The following is a 12,121-nucleotide window of genomic DNA, read 5'->3' as shown; positions in this document are numbered from 1 at the left end:
CTGCTCCTTGGGAGCCTGCTTCTCCCTCTGCCTCTCTCTCTCTCTCTCTGTCTCTCGTGAATAAAATAAAATAAAATCTTAAAAAAAAAAAAAAAAAGAGTCAGACACTTAACCAGCTAAACCACCCAGGTGCCCCTGTTCCTTTTTCTTCTCCCCGCTTTCCTGAACTTTATTAAAGAAAAAGCAGTGATGGCAAATCACTAGAACATCATCAATCTTCTGGATCCTTCCCTCGAAAGTGTGGCATTTGATTTCCAGACACATGCCAGAGCGTACGTGGTTCCCAATTGTACGAAGTAGGTGAGAAGCTGAAATCCTACAATGTTCGTCCTCCTCCAACTTTCCCCAGTCTCCCCAGTCTTGGTCTGTCCCCCCGCCCCTGTCCTTGGTCTGTCTTTGGATCAGCAAGAATCACCTGAGCAGCTGCTATGACTTCATGCATTTTGTCTGTAGCTCTCTGAGCTCCTCTATGTGCGGCAATAGCAGAATTTGAGCCACTTCATTAAGAACTGCATCTCCTGTTCTGAGATATTTTTGACTAAGGCACCAGGCAAAGACCTCTTTTGTTTGATTTGCTTTGGCAACTGCATCCTGCTTCCAGGAGCTCTTGGACAAAAATGCAAATTGCCTGAAGCGTTACCAGGTCCTCACCGTGGCTTCCCGAAGATGGTTAGCCAAAACCAACACATCAGCCTTAAAACCAGGGCTCTTTACATCCAGACTGACAGATGGCTCCACGTTTTTAGTTGCACCGTCAATATGTTTTGCATTATCCGGTACCAAGTCCTTGTAGTTTTCAGCATTATCTCCATACTCAAGTCTAACAGCTAAACCAAGAAGGTAGTCTGTTGCTTCTTGGCCATCTTGAATCTTGAAAGGACAGTTAACATCTCTGGGATACTTTTCAAAGAAACTGGACCCATCACTGCTGTGGATGTTTCTTAAATTACTTCTGTCTTCAGTCTTGTAGAGTCTGATTTCCTATGAGCTAAATAATAAAGTCTTTGAGTTAAATAATAAAGTTTCTAAATTATGTGTCATCTTTGCTGCAATTGAAGCTGGCATGGTTGTGACATGGTTGTGACACGGTCCTGGCTTCTCGCTCTGGTCCCCTGGGCTTCTGCAGGGGGAGGAGAGGTGAGGAGGAGTGGGCGGCATAGGCAGCCAGCAGTGCAGCAAGGGTGGCCTGTTAGTTCTTTGACCTCCTCAATTCCAGTGACCTTCACCTCTGCTCCACCTAAGGTGCCCACTGCCATGGCCACACCCTGGGCCTTCCATCACCCAGGACTCCTTTCTTAACTTTCAAAAACACACAACTCCCTCTGGCCACTCCCTCTCACCCTTCCCCATTTTCCCACCCACTTGTTCCCATTAGACCCGTTCTTCAAATTTGTTAAAACTAAAACTGCCAGCCACCTGGCCTCTCTGTCTCTATTTGCTTTCTCTGTTCTAAGTTCCTCTTTCCCCCATTATCCCGTCACACCTGCTTGCTGTTGGTGTTTGGTGCTATAACAAGGTCATGGTCTCTCTCAGCTGGGTCTTCAGTGTTGCCTGGTGATCTTTCTGTGGTTTCCTGTCAGCTTTCTCTTTTAGACTTTAACCCCCCTTCATTATATAGAACAGAAGGGGATCTAGAACCTTTCATGTGTTAATGTCTTAATGGTCTCCCAATCCATATCTGTGTGGCTTTGGATTCTTTGATCATCTGGGGGCACACTAATTCCCCCTGTGCTTTCACTGCCCAGCCAGCACCTCTGTCTCTGAGGACTGCACTCAGGCTGCCTGAAGCCCTTTGCTGCAGAGAACTAGAAGTGGCTGGGAATTTAACCCCACTCCCACTTCCAAAGGGCAGCCCTTAACCTCTGACTGGTGGCTTGGGAGTATAGCTAGCTACTCCAGCAAACTTACCCTCAGACTGGGACAACGCTAAGGTGTAAGAGCTCCCCTATGGGGTGAGCCCACTTCAGGTTGCCCTTCAGTACCCTTTGCTGTCATTGCATTCTTGCTCCCTCCTTTCCTTCCTGCTCCTTCTTCCCCCTTCCCTTCAGGTTATTCCTGGGAATGCTTCCTAGTAAATCCCTGCACAGGCGTCCTCATCTCAGGGGTGGCTTCTGGGGAATCCAGTCTCAGACAATCCACGCCCAGCTTTTCCTCCTCTTATCACAAAGGAAGAGATGGTTTCTCCTCACTATGTCCACCAGATATTGGTCCTCCCTTGCCTTCCCGCTCTATGCTCTTGCATTGTCACAATCTATTATTAGTTTCCTAGGGCTGCTGTAACAAAACACCAGACTGGGTGGCTCAAACAACAGAAATTTATTGTCTCATATTCTGGAAGCTCGAAGTCTAAGATCAAGGGGTTGTTTCCTTCTGAGGGCTGTGAGGAAAAATCTGTTCTGTCCTTCTCTCCTAGCTTCTGGTGGTTTGCTGGCAATCTCTGTTGCTCCTTGGCTTGTAGATCTCTGCCTTCATTTTATATGGCCTTCTTCCTGTGTCAAAATTTCCCCTTTTTATAAGGACACCAGTCATATTAGATTAGGGCCACCCTAATGATCTCATTTTAACTTGATTACCTGTGGAAAGACCCTATCTTCAAATAAGGACACATTTGTAAGGAGGTACTAGAGGTTAGGAGAGCAACATATGAATATGGGGGCAGGGGACACAATTGAACCCGTAACACCATCTCTATGCTCCCTCGCTCTCCTGAACTACAGATGTGCATGTTTATCATCTACAGGATTGCTCCGCTTGAGTGACCCACATAAACCTTGTTTTAGACACTTTGTTTTCTGGCTTCTCAGCATTTTTTACTGTTTGGGGAATTTCCAGCCCCATGAGTCCCATTTACCAAGGAACCCAGAAAGGTATTTCCCAGTGTCTTTTGTGGTCAGGCTTCAGGTCTGTGAACTATTCTGTGCCAGTGAGACCCAGCCATGTTAGACTTCGATTCAGGAGGGAGCAATCTGAGGAAGGAGGCTTGGAGTGGATGCCTTTTTCCTGGCCAGGGTGGTGGCAGAGGTGAATGGCTTTCAGGGATGCGGTAGTTGCAAGTTGACTTGAGTTCTTGACATGGAAGGGACAGCATTACTGGCACAGTGATGGTTGGAGTCAGGCACATGCCGGCCGCAGCACCAATGATGGCGAAAAGGGCATCATGGCGGTGACAGAAGCAGCAGTTTCTTCCTGAGGCCAGGGTTTTGGTTTTAGATATTTTTCTTGGAAGCTTAATCTGGAACCAAAAATTTTTTTTTTCTTTTTTTAGTTTCACACAAATTCTATGGGCTCTTGATGTCATTTTAATGCTTTCATTTTCTGCTTAATCAGCCAGAGTCAGTTTCTGTTGCATACAGTAGGGAATCCCTAGATTTTAGTATTTTAAGGTAGTTTCTGGAAATTCCAGACCCTGCGTTGTAGAATTGACTGACTTGGAGGAGGCAGGGTAGTAGTTAATGAGGTCCTAACCACTGCAGATGGGAAAGCTGGGGACCCTTGTTAGTGGCATTTAGTCAAACGATTTTCTGCTATACATTGGGACAGAGTCATGACAATCAAAAGTAGAGGAAATGGTAGAAAAAGAATTAGAAAGTTTCTGTGTACTGGTGATTTCTTGTCCCTTTTAGCAAAGTCCTCCAAAAGGAGGGTCAGGCCTTTCAAGAGGACTTTCTGTAAGAATTACCTGCCAGTTCAAGGAAGTAAGTCTACCAGCAAGGAGGGCATTAAGGGCATTTCCTTCCCTCCCCCACCTATTATTTTGGATTGTCTCAAGACAAGGACCTTTAAATTGAGAAGAGGATTGGCAGAATACAGAGGTAAAAATCAGTGGTGCCTCTGGCTAGCTCGGGGGATATAGCATCTGACTCTTGATCTCAGGGTCATGAGTTTGAGCCCCACATTGGGTGTGGAACCTACTTAAAAAAATAAAATAAAAATCAGGTCTGGAGCCCTAAAGGCTCTGTAGGGGAGACAAAGCTTTACCCCATTTACCCAGTTTCCGACTGGACCTGAGAATTAAATTGACCAAGACAGATGAACAAGAAAAGCACACGGTTGTTTACGTGGACACGGGAGTCCCCAGAAGAAAATGAAGATCCAAAAAGCAGAAAGGCCTGTATTGGAAAAACCTGAGGGTCTTCTTTGCTTTCGCAGAAAATACTTCTGACACTTCTGGTCAATAATGTGTGGGGGTGGGGCGCCTGGGTGGCTCAGTCGTTAAGCGTCTGCCTTCGGCTCGGGTCATGATCCCAGGGTCCTGGGATCGAGCCCTGCATCAGGCTCCCTGCTCCGCGGGAAGCCTGCTTCTCCCTCTCCCACTCCCCCTGCTTGTGTTCCCTCTCTCGCTGTGTCTCTCTCTGTCAAATAAATAAAAAAAATCTTTAAAACAAAACAAAAAAGAATGGGGGTTTTTCCAACACCAAGCAATTCTGTGACACGAGCTGGGTATCCTACAATTTAACTCACTTTTGATACTATCTACCTAGAGAGAGTGTCAGATCCCACAGGTTAAGAGTTCAGTCCCAAGAGACTACCCCCCACTTCAAATGCCACTCAAAAGTATAGGTCCCCAAGTCATCCACATCTTCTGACTTGGCTACAAATTGGATGTTTCCATGACTTCTTCCCCCTTGGATTTGATTATTTGCTAGAAGAGCTCACAGAAGTTAAGGAAACAATTACCAATTTATTAAAGGATATGATAAACGATACAGATGAATAGCCAGATGAAAAGAGTCTGGGGTCTGGGAGGGTCCCGAGCACAGGAGCTTCTGTCCCGGTGGAGGTGGGGAGTGTCACCCTCCCTGTATGTGGATGTGTTCACCCACCTGGAAGCTCTCCAAACCCTGTGCTATCGGGGTCTTATGGAGGCTTTTTCACATGGGCATGATCAGTTATTAACTCCATTTCCAGCCCCTCTCCTCTATCTGGAGAAGTGGTGCTGGGGGTAGGTGGCTGCAAATTCTAAGCTTTGAATGATGGCTTGGTCTTTTTGGTGAGCAGCCCCTATCCAGAACCATCGGGAGCTCACTTAGAGTCCCTTCAATAAAACAAAAGATGCTCCTAGTGCTCTTCTCACTTAGGAATTTACAAGGGTTTCAGGAGCCCTGTGTCAGGGATTGGGGACAAAGACCAAATATGAATTTCTTATTATAAATCACAGTATCACGAGGCCCCACGCTCTGCCTCAGGTCACCAGACTCATTTGCTACAAGACCACTGAAGTGGTCTCCCAGCTTCCAGTGTTGCTTCCTTTCCATTCATTCTCCATATAACAGCCTGAATGAGCTTTCTTAAAGCTCAAATTACTGCCCGCAAAGATAAATTCCGAACTCTTCTACCTGATACCGAAGGCCCTACGCAACATTCCAGCATTGACTTGCACCATGCTTTCCAGCTACTCGTGATGACTTGCAACTCCCCAACGTTCCTACAGTGTTCGACCTCTGGACCTAATTCCCATTAGATGTCCCTTTTCCCAAGCCATGCTCAGCTCCCCAACTTGAATAGTGCCCCTGCTGTATGCCGTCTTTTTTTTTTTTTAAAGATTTATTTATTTATTTGAGAGAGCGAGAATGAGAGAGAGAGAGAGAGTACATGAGAGGGGGGAGGGTTAGAGGGAGAAGCAGGCTCCTCGCCAAGCAGGGAGCCCGATGCGGGACTCGATCCAGGGACTCCAGGATCATGACCTGAGCCGAAGGCAGTCGCTCAACCAACTGAGCCACCCAGGCGCCCCGCTGCTGTATGCCATCTTAAAGCCTGGTTCCTACCCCTTCAGAGCCCAGATTCTATTTATTACGATGCATGCCTGCTTGTCTGTCTGCCTCCCTCACCTATAAGCTCCCGGGGGGCAGACTGGGTCTTCTTCAGTATGATAGCATCAGGGTCTAGCAGTGATTGCTCCATTTCAGGTGCTCAGCACATTGGGCTGAAGGCAACAGATGGCTGACTGCTTTAATTGCTCTTCCCTCAGGTTTCAGATTTTGAAAGATTTTCACCACTAGACACTATTTATTTATTATGTTAACTTGTTTGGGCTTCTCAGGGGATTAATGAATGGTTTTCTTTTCTTTTTTAGAAGGATTTTATTTATTTATATATTTATTTGAGAGACACTGAGAGAGAGTGTGTGTGTGAGCAGGGGGGAGGGGCAGAGACAGAGGGAGAAGCAGGCTCCCCACTGAGCAGGGAGCCCAGTGCAGGGCTCAGTCCCAGGACCTGGATCATGACCGGAGCTGAAGGCAGATGCTTAACCGATTGAGCCACCCAGTCGTCCCCCCCACCCTTTTTTTTAAATTACTGGAAATTGCTTGACGGATTGCCAAGCTGTCCTGGTTTTTAAATCTACTCAATCTCCCTACATTTAATTGATAAAGAAATTGAGGTCGAGAGAAATGAAATGACTTTGTAAGGTTTACAGTGAGTTAGTAAAGACATGAAGCTAAAACTCAAGTTTTCAGACTCCTTTTACAATAGCTGGGTCAGCTGTATGTTGGTGCCAAGTTTCACGACTGGCTCTCTAGAAGGGGGGAAAAAACCTTGATTTGTAGCATTTGTCAGTTTCTGGGGTGTAAAGACTTTCACCTTGGCCAATTTCAAGCTACCTACATGAAGTTGTTGAACATGAAGAGCTGGTTCCAGCAGGCTTCAAATTCCATGCTTTCTGCTTTTTCTTACAGGTTTGTAGTGAGGGAGGCTCCAGCCCCTCAGAAAGTAGCTGAACACGCTAAATGCTGGCAATGAAATGATGCACAAGGCTATAAATAAAAATAAAAGATCCCAAAGGAATGACCTGCTGAAAATATGACACGATGGAAAACTCATATGAAGAGAGACTGCTGTTCATTGTCATGTGTTGGAACCCAAAGCCGATGATAACCCCCCCAAAGAGGAGTTAATGAACCCAGAAATACAAGTCCCTTGTAGCTCCTCTCTGTCTCTTTTCTGATTTATCGTAAAATAATTCTTCCTTCCTAGGAGTTCCCGTATTATCTCTACTCAGTAGCTTTTTTATTTTTAGAATTGTCTACAAAATATATCCAAACTCCCTAGCTTGGCAGAGAGACCTTTTACCAAGTGAAGTTTCAGAGAAGGTGGGGTAGGTTGTAGGAAGAACACAGGCTTCGGGGCTTGAGCAACTCTGGGTTCAATTCCTGCCCCACTGCCTAGTGCTGTGAGGTCTCAGGCTGGCGTCATAGCCTCTCGGCCTCAATTTCTTCCTTCTTAGATACCTTCCTGGTCAGGTTGACACAAGGCTAAAACAACATAAGACATGTCAGGTGCCTAACTCTCCATCTGGCACGTGTTAACGGATACGAGAAATACCTATTCTCTTATTTTACAGGTGAAACATTGTCTGCCTGTTCAAATCGTCTTTACGTTTTTAAGAGCTTGCTTTCCTAAGAATGGATTAGTTCATTCACTCGGTTTCCTAACAAATACTTGGAGACAGGACCCAATCTCTGGTTCCATTGTCTTTACCAATGAGTGGTTTTGCAGAACTAGGACACAGGTACGCTCTTGGGCTCAGGGTTTGGGGAGGCAAGGTAAGATCCAATGAAAGGTGTTTTTAAAGAAGGACCAAAGTGCTAAGGGGTAATAATGAGAAGCGTGTTCATGATTATATCTCACCAAAGGAAAGCTGTAACTGTGAATCACACTAGTGCCCCCACTAAGGGCTGGGTTCTTGACCTACAGTCTTAAACCCTTTAACCTTCACATGAACCCCATGGGGGTAGAATTATCCCCATTTTGCTGAGGAGAAAATGCATCTTCAGAGAAGTCCACACATTCACCCTGTAATATTCCTTGTGCACCTTCCATGTGCCAGGCACTGTTCTAGGCATTGGAGATGCCATAGACAAAACAGACAACATTCCCCACCCTCGTGGAGCTGACATTAACAAGGCAACAAACCGGATAAATAAGTAAACCATGGTATGTCATGTGGTGCTTAGTGCCCTGGAGAAAAATAAAGCAGAGCAGGAGTTGGGGGTGGAGGGGAGGCTGCAATTTGATTTAAGGCAATCAGGGACGGACTCATGGAGAAGGTGAGCCGAGGAGGAGTGGGGGAGGGAGTGGGCCATGTGGATAACTAGTTCAGAAACTCACTGAGATTATGACCTAGGGCACCAGAATCACTGTTGTCAGGCTCAGAAGACAGTGCTCTTATTTATCAGGTCTCTTTTTCAAGAAACAGTACTGTCCTGCAAGCAGGGTGTGTGTGTGTGTGTGTGTGTGTGTGTGCGCGCACGCATGTATGTATGAATGTGTTACATTTCCCTGGGCTGATCCTATTGGGACCCAGTATTCCCTACTGACACCTTCTAGAGGCTGAGGCCTCCCACAGTTGATTTTCATGGAAACTTGGCAACTGCCTAGTTGCCCTGCCCCAGCCCTGCACCACATTCCTATGGCTTTATTTGTGTGCCTTGGAGTCCTGCCAGGGCTGGGCCCCGGGACAGGTTGCCATGGCGATCTCCCACTCTTTGCAGATAGAACTTCTCAAGGATGTTGCCCTTGGGCCTGAAATAGTTCGGGCCTGCTCTCAGCCCACAGCATGATGAACTTTGGCATGGTGAACTGAATTAGGAAACTGGACCCTAGGTGACAAAGCCTTCTGGGGAGTGTGCTGCAGGGCCTCCCAGATTTAGAATGGGGGAAGGCTTTCCTTAGGTTACTGGGACAGCTCCTTCTTCCTGTTGTTACATTCCAGTTGTTATATTCAGAGCCTGCCACTGAGAGCCCTGATGAAACAGAACCTTTTTTAAGAGCTCAACCTCACTGAGTACGGTTTGCACGTGACAAAATGCACCCAATTCAAGTGTACAGTTTGATGAGTTTTAATAATATATACATGTGAGGAATAACCACTATGATCAAGTTATGAAACTTTTCCATCAACCCCCAAAGTCTCTTCCTGTTGCTTTGCGGTTATTCTCCCTCCCCCAGGCCCCCTCCCCCAGCTCTGGTCCCCGGCCACTGCTGATCCCTTGTCTGTCACCTCAGATTGGTTTTGCCTTTTCTAGAAGTTCATATAAATGAACTCATCTAGCATGTACACTTTGGTGGTGGCCTTCTTTTCTCTGCATGATGTTTTTGAGATTCATCTGAGTGGCTTCTCGGACTGACCCTTCATTCCTTTCCATTGCTAGTTCCATTGTGTGGAGTGACTGTAATTTGTCCCTTCTCTTGTTGATAGGCATTCAGGTTGTTCTCACATTTTGGTTACTACAAATCAAGTTGCTATGTACATTTGTATATAAGTCTTTGTGTGAACATATCCTCTCATTTCTCTTGGGTAATACTCCGAGTGGAATGGCTGGGTCACATGGTGGTAGATGCGTGCTTCATTTTTTAAAAAGTTGCCAAACCGCATGTTTGAAGGTAGACCGGAGGGCAGTTGGGTTTTGCTGCCAGGGACTGGAACAATCTATGGCTCCTGAGTAGAATGTAGAAGGGTTTCCAAGGCAGCAAGAAGGGAGAGTGGGTCCTTTACCCTACCTGCTTATTTAGGGAAGTCCATGAACACCTACTGGTAGGTAGCTGAGAACAGGGTAAGAGTCAGGTAGGAAAGTGACCAAGAAGTAATGTCTGAAGACAATGGGATGACTGGGTGAAGGGGGATCGTGGGGACTTTAGAAAGATGTGGTAGAGGGAGGGGGGCTCAAGGTCACATACACCAAAATCTCAGCACCAAGTCTGGTTTTCAGTGATCAACAGTTCTCTTTACGGCAGCTTGCTTTACTGTCCCATTTTCCACTTTGATCTATCAGTTACTGTCCAGGAGAAAGGAAGGCAAAAAGCGCAACACGCATTTGCCACTCTGTGCTGGGTGCTTGACATACTTATCTCATTTAATCCTCTCAATGACTTGGTAGGATCTGTGTTCTTCCTCCAGTTTTTGAGACCAGAAGTATTTCAATAATTGGTTATAGAGAACCCTCCAAGGAGGGTGCCAGGTGGAGTCACTGTTATTCAGAGCAAAGGGATAGCCGGACCTGGGGGTAAGGCTTGAGGGGTATCAGTAGCTGAGAGGATGGAGAGAGGCTGGGAGATGAGACAGAGAGATAGAGATAGAGATAGAGAGAGACACAGAGAGAGAGAGACACAGAGAGACAGAGAGACAGAGACAGAGAGACAGAGAGAGAGACAGAGAAAGACAGAGACAGAGAGAGGAAAAACTGTGGCCACTGCCAAAGGGGAGAAATTTGAGGAAAGAGCTGAAGGCCAGCATAACATGCTACCCCAATATATGACTGTGGGAGTTCAGGACCTGCCACCCCCAAATATGCTGCTTTGGCATAGTGATTATTTTGAACTATAGGCACTTGAAAAACAGCAAATGCAGGGAGAGGCTTTCTCTGAACTTCCCTTATCTGCCTAAATATAAGTCTTCCAAAAGGAACTCAATTGTCATAGATCCCTTCCCTGGGAGCTTCATCAGCCAGAGAAGATGAACCGGACTCTTATCACAGGAGAGGAGACTAGAAGTGACACCACACTTGGAAAGCTATCACATCTCCCTGTATCCCTCTAAGGGCCCATTCAGCTTTCCTGAAAATCACTCACTCTCCCCTAAGAGGCCTACATCCCCTCTCCCCTTTCCCTATTAAGATGGTATTTAATCCTGAAGTCTAAAGCTAACTCTTTGGTGGCTTTTTTCTCTTGTTAATCTTTCATTCAAGGATCTCAGCCAAGAACTCAGAAGTGTAAAGGGAAAATTATTTTTCCTCCCCTACAGAGCCAAGATTCTTGGGAAGTTTTCTATGTGATATGCACTATGATTCCCTCCTCCAAACTTTAAGGAAAAACACATATTATTCATCTTTGCCTTTGCAGTTAGATGTGTGTGTATGTGTGTGCATGCGCTCATATTTTAATGTGATTATGTGTGAGATTGACTTTAAGTCTTGGTAGGTCCAAGGAAGCTTAGTTACATTTGAGTTACATGTAAATGGAGAAACAGAGAATAATTGATTTGAGAGAGAATAATTTGCCCAAGATCCCACACATCTGGATCCAGATTTTTAAAATTTTTTAATTCATTTTTTATTTATCTGTTTTTTTAGAGAGAGAGTGAGTGAGAGCAGGGTGGGAGGTGGAAGAGGGAGAGGGAGAGAAACTCAAGCAGATTCCCTGCTGAGCACAGAGCCCAACACAGAGCTTGATCTCATGACCCTGAGACCATGACCTGAGCCGAATTCAAGAGTTGGACACCTAGCTGACTGAGCTACCCAGGTGCCCTGAGATTATTTTTAAAAAAGATTTTATTTTAAACAGTTTTTATAAGTAAATTTTATGCCCAATGTGGGGTTCAAACTTATGACCCTGAGATCAAGAGTCACATGTTCTACTGACTGAGCCAACCAGGTGCCCCTGGATCCAGATTTGAACTCAGTTTTCTGAGTTCAGTGTGTTTTCCCATTTCATTGCTCAGTCCTACTGAAGTTCTAGGAACTTGCCTTGGGTGCCAGGATAAGACATCATCTTTTGTTTTGTAAATTCCAACTTTTTCAACGATTCCATCTGCAGATGGATGCCTGGTCCACATAACTTGTGATGGACACCAGAATATGTCATGCTAAAATATGCCTCTTTAACATAAGAATTATTTTGAGCTGAAGGCAATTAAGAAAATGGAAATGCAGGAAAAGGTCTCTATACCTTCCCCCTTTCTGTCTAAAGACAGGATATAAGTTTTCCTTTACTTTAGACTCTTACCAGCCCAGAGATGGCACCAGAGGAATCTGCAAACAAACCTTACTCCATTAATTTCCCTCATTTATTTATCTTCACACAGTTTGCTACCCTTGGAAGCCTGAAACCACTGTTCTGTGTCCTGCCATTTCTCTAGAAATCCTTTGTTCTTTGTTGAAGATGCTACATAAGCGTGAGTTCTAAGCAACCTCTTCGAGTTACTCAGCCCTGAGTTTCTCCCATGTACACCTGAGATATGCATGTTCATAAAGTTCTGTTTGTTTTTCTCTTGTTAATCTGTCTTTTGTTCCAGAGTCCTAGCTGAGAACTTGAGATGGCAGAGGGAAAACGTTTCCTGGACTATACCTGAAATCTGAAATCCACACATGTGGCATCTGAATCACAGAAGCACAAAATAGTATTTGCC

General features: G+C 45.5%; 1 pseudogene; it reads right to left on the bottom strand.

Moving 5' to 3' along the window:
• Positions 1 to 316: 316 nt before the first annotated feature.
• Positions 317 to 1,256, bottom strand: LOC116638922 (annotated as a pseudogene).
• Between the last annotated feature and the right edge of the window lie 10,865 nt (positions 1,257 to 12,121).

The sequence above is a fragment of the Phoca vitulina genome, unplaced genomic scaffold (assembly GCF_004348235.1).
Source record: "Phoca vitulina isolate PV1807 unplaced genomic scaffold, GSC_HSeal_1.0 scaffold2, whole genome shotgun sequence".
NCBI classification, from domain to species: domain Eukaryota; kingdom Metazoa; phylum Chordata; class Mammalia; order Carnivora; family Phocidae; genus Phoca; species Phoca vitulina.
Note: the sequence above shows the minus strand (reverse complement) of the source record. Positions and strands in the feature narration are given on the sequence as shown.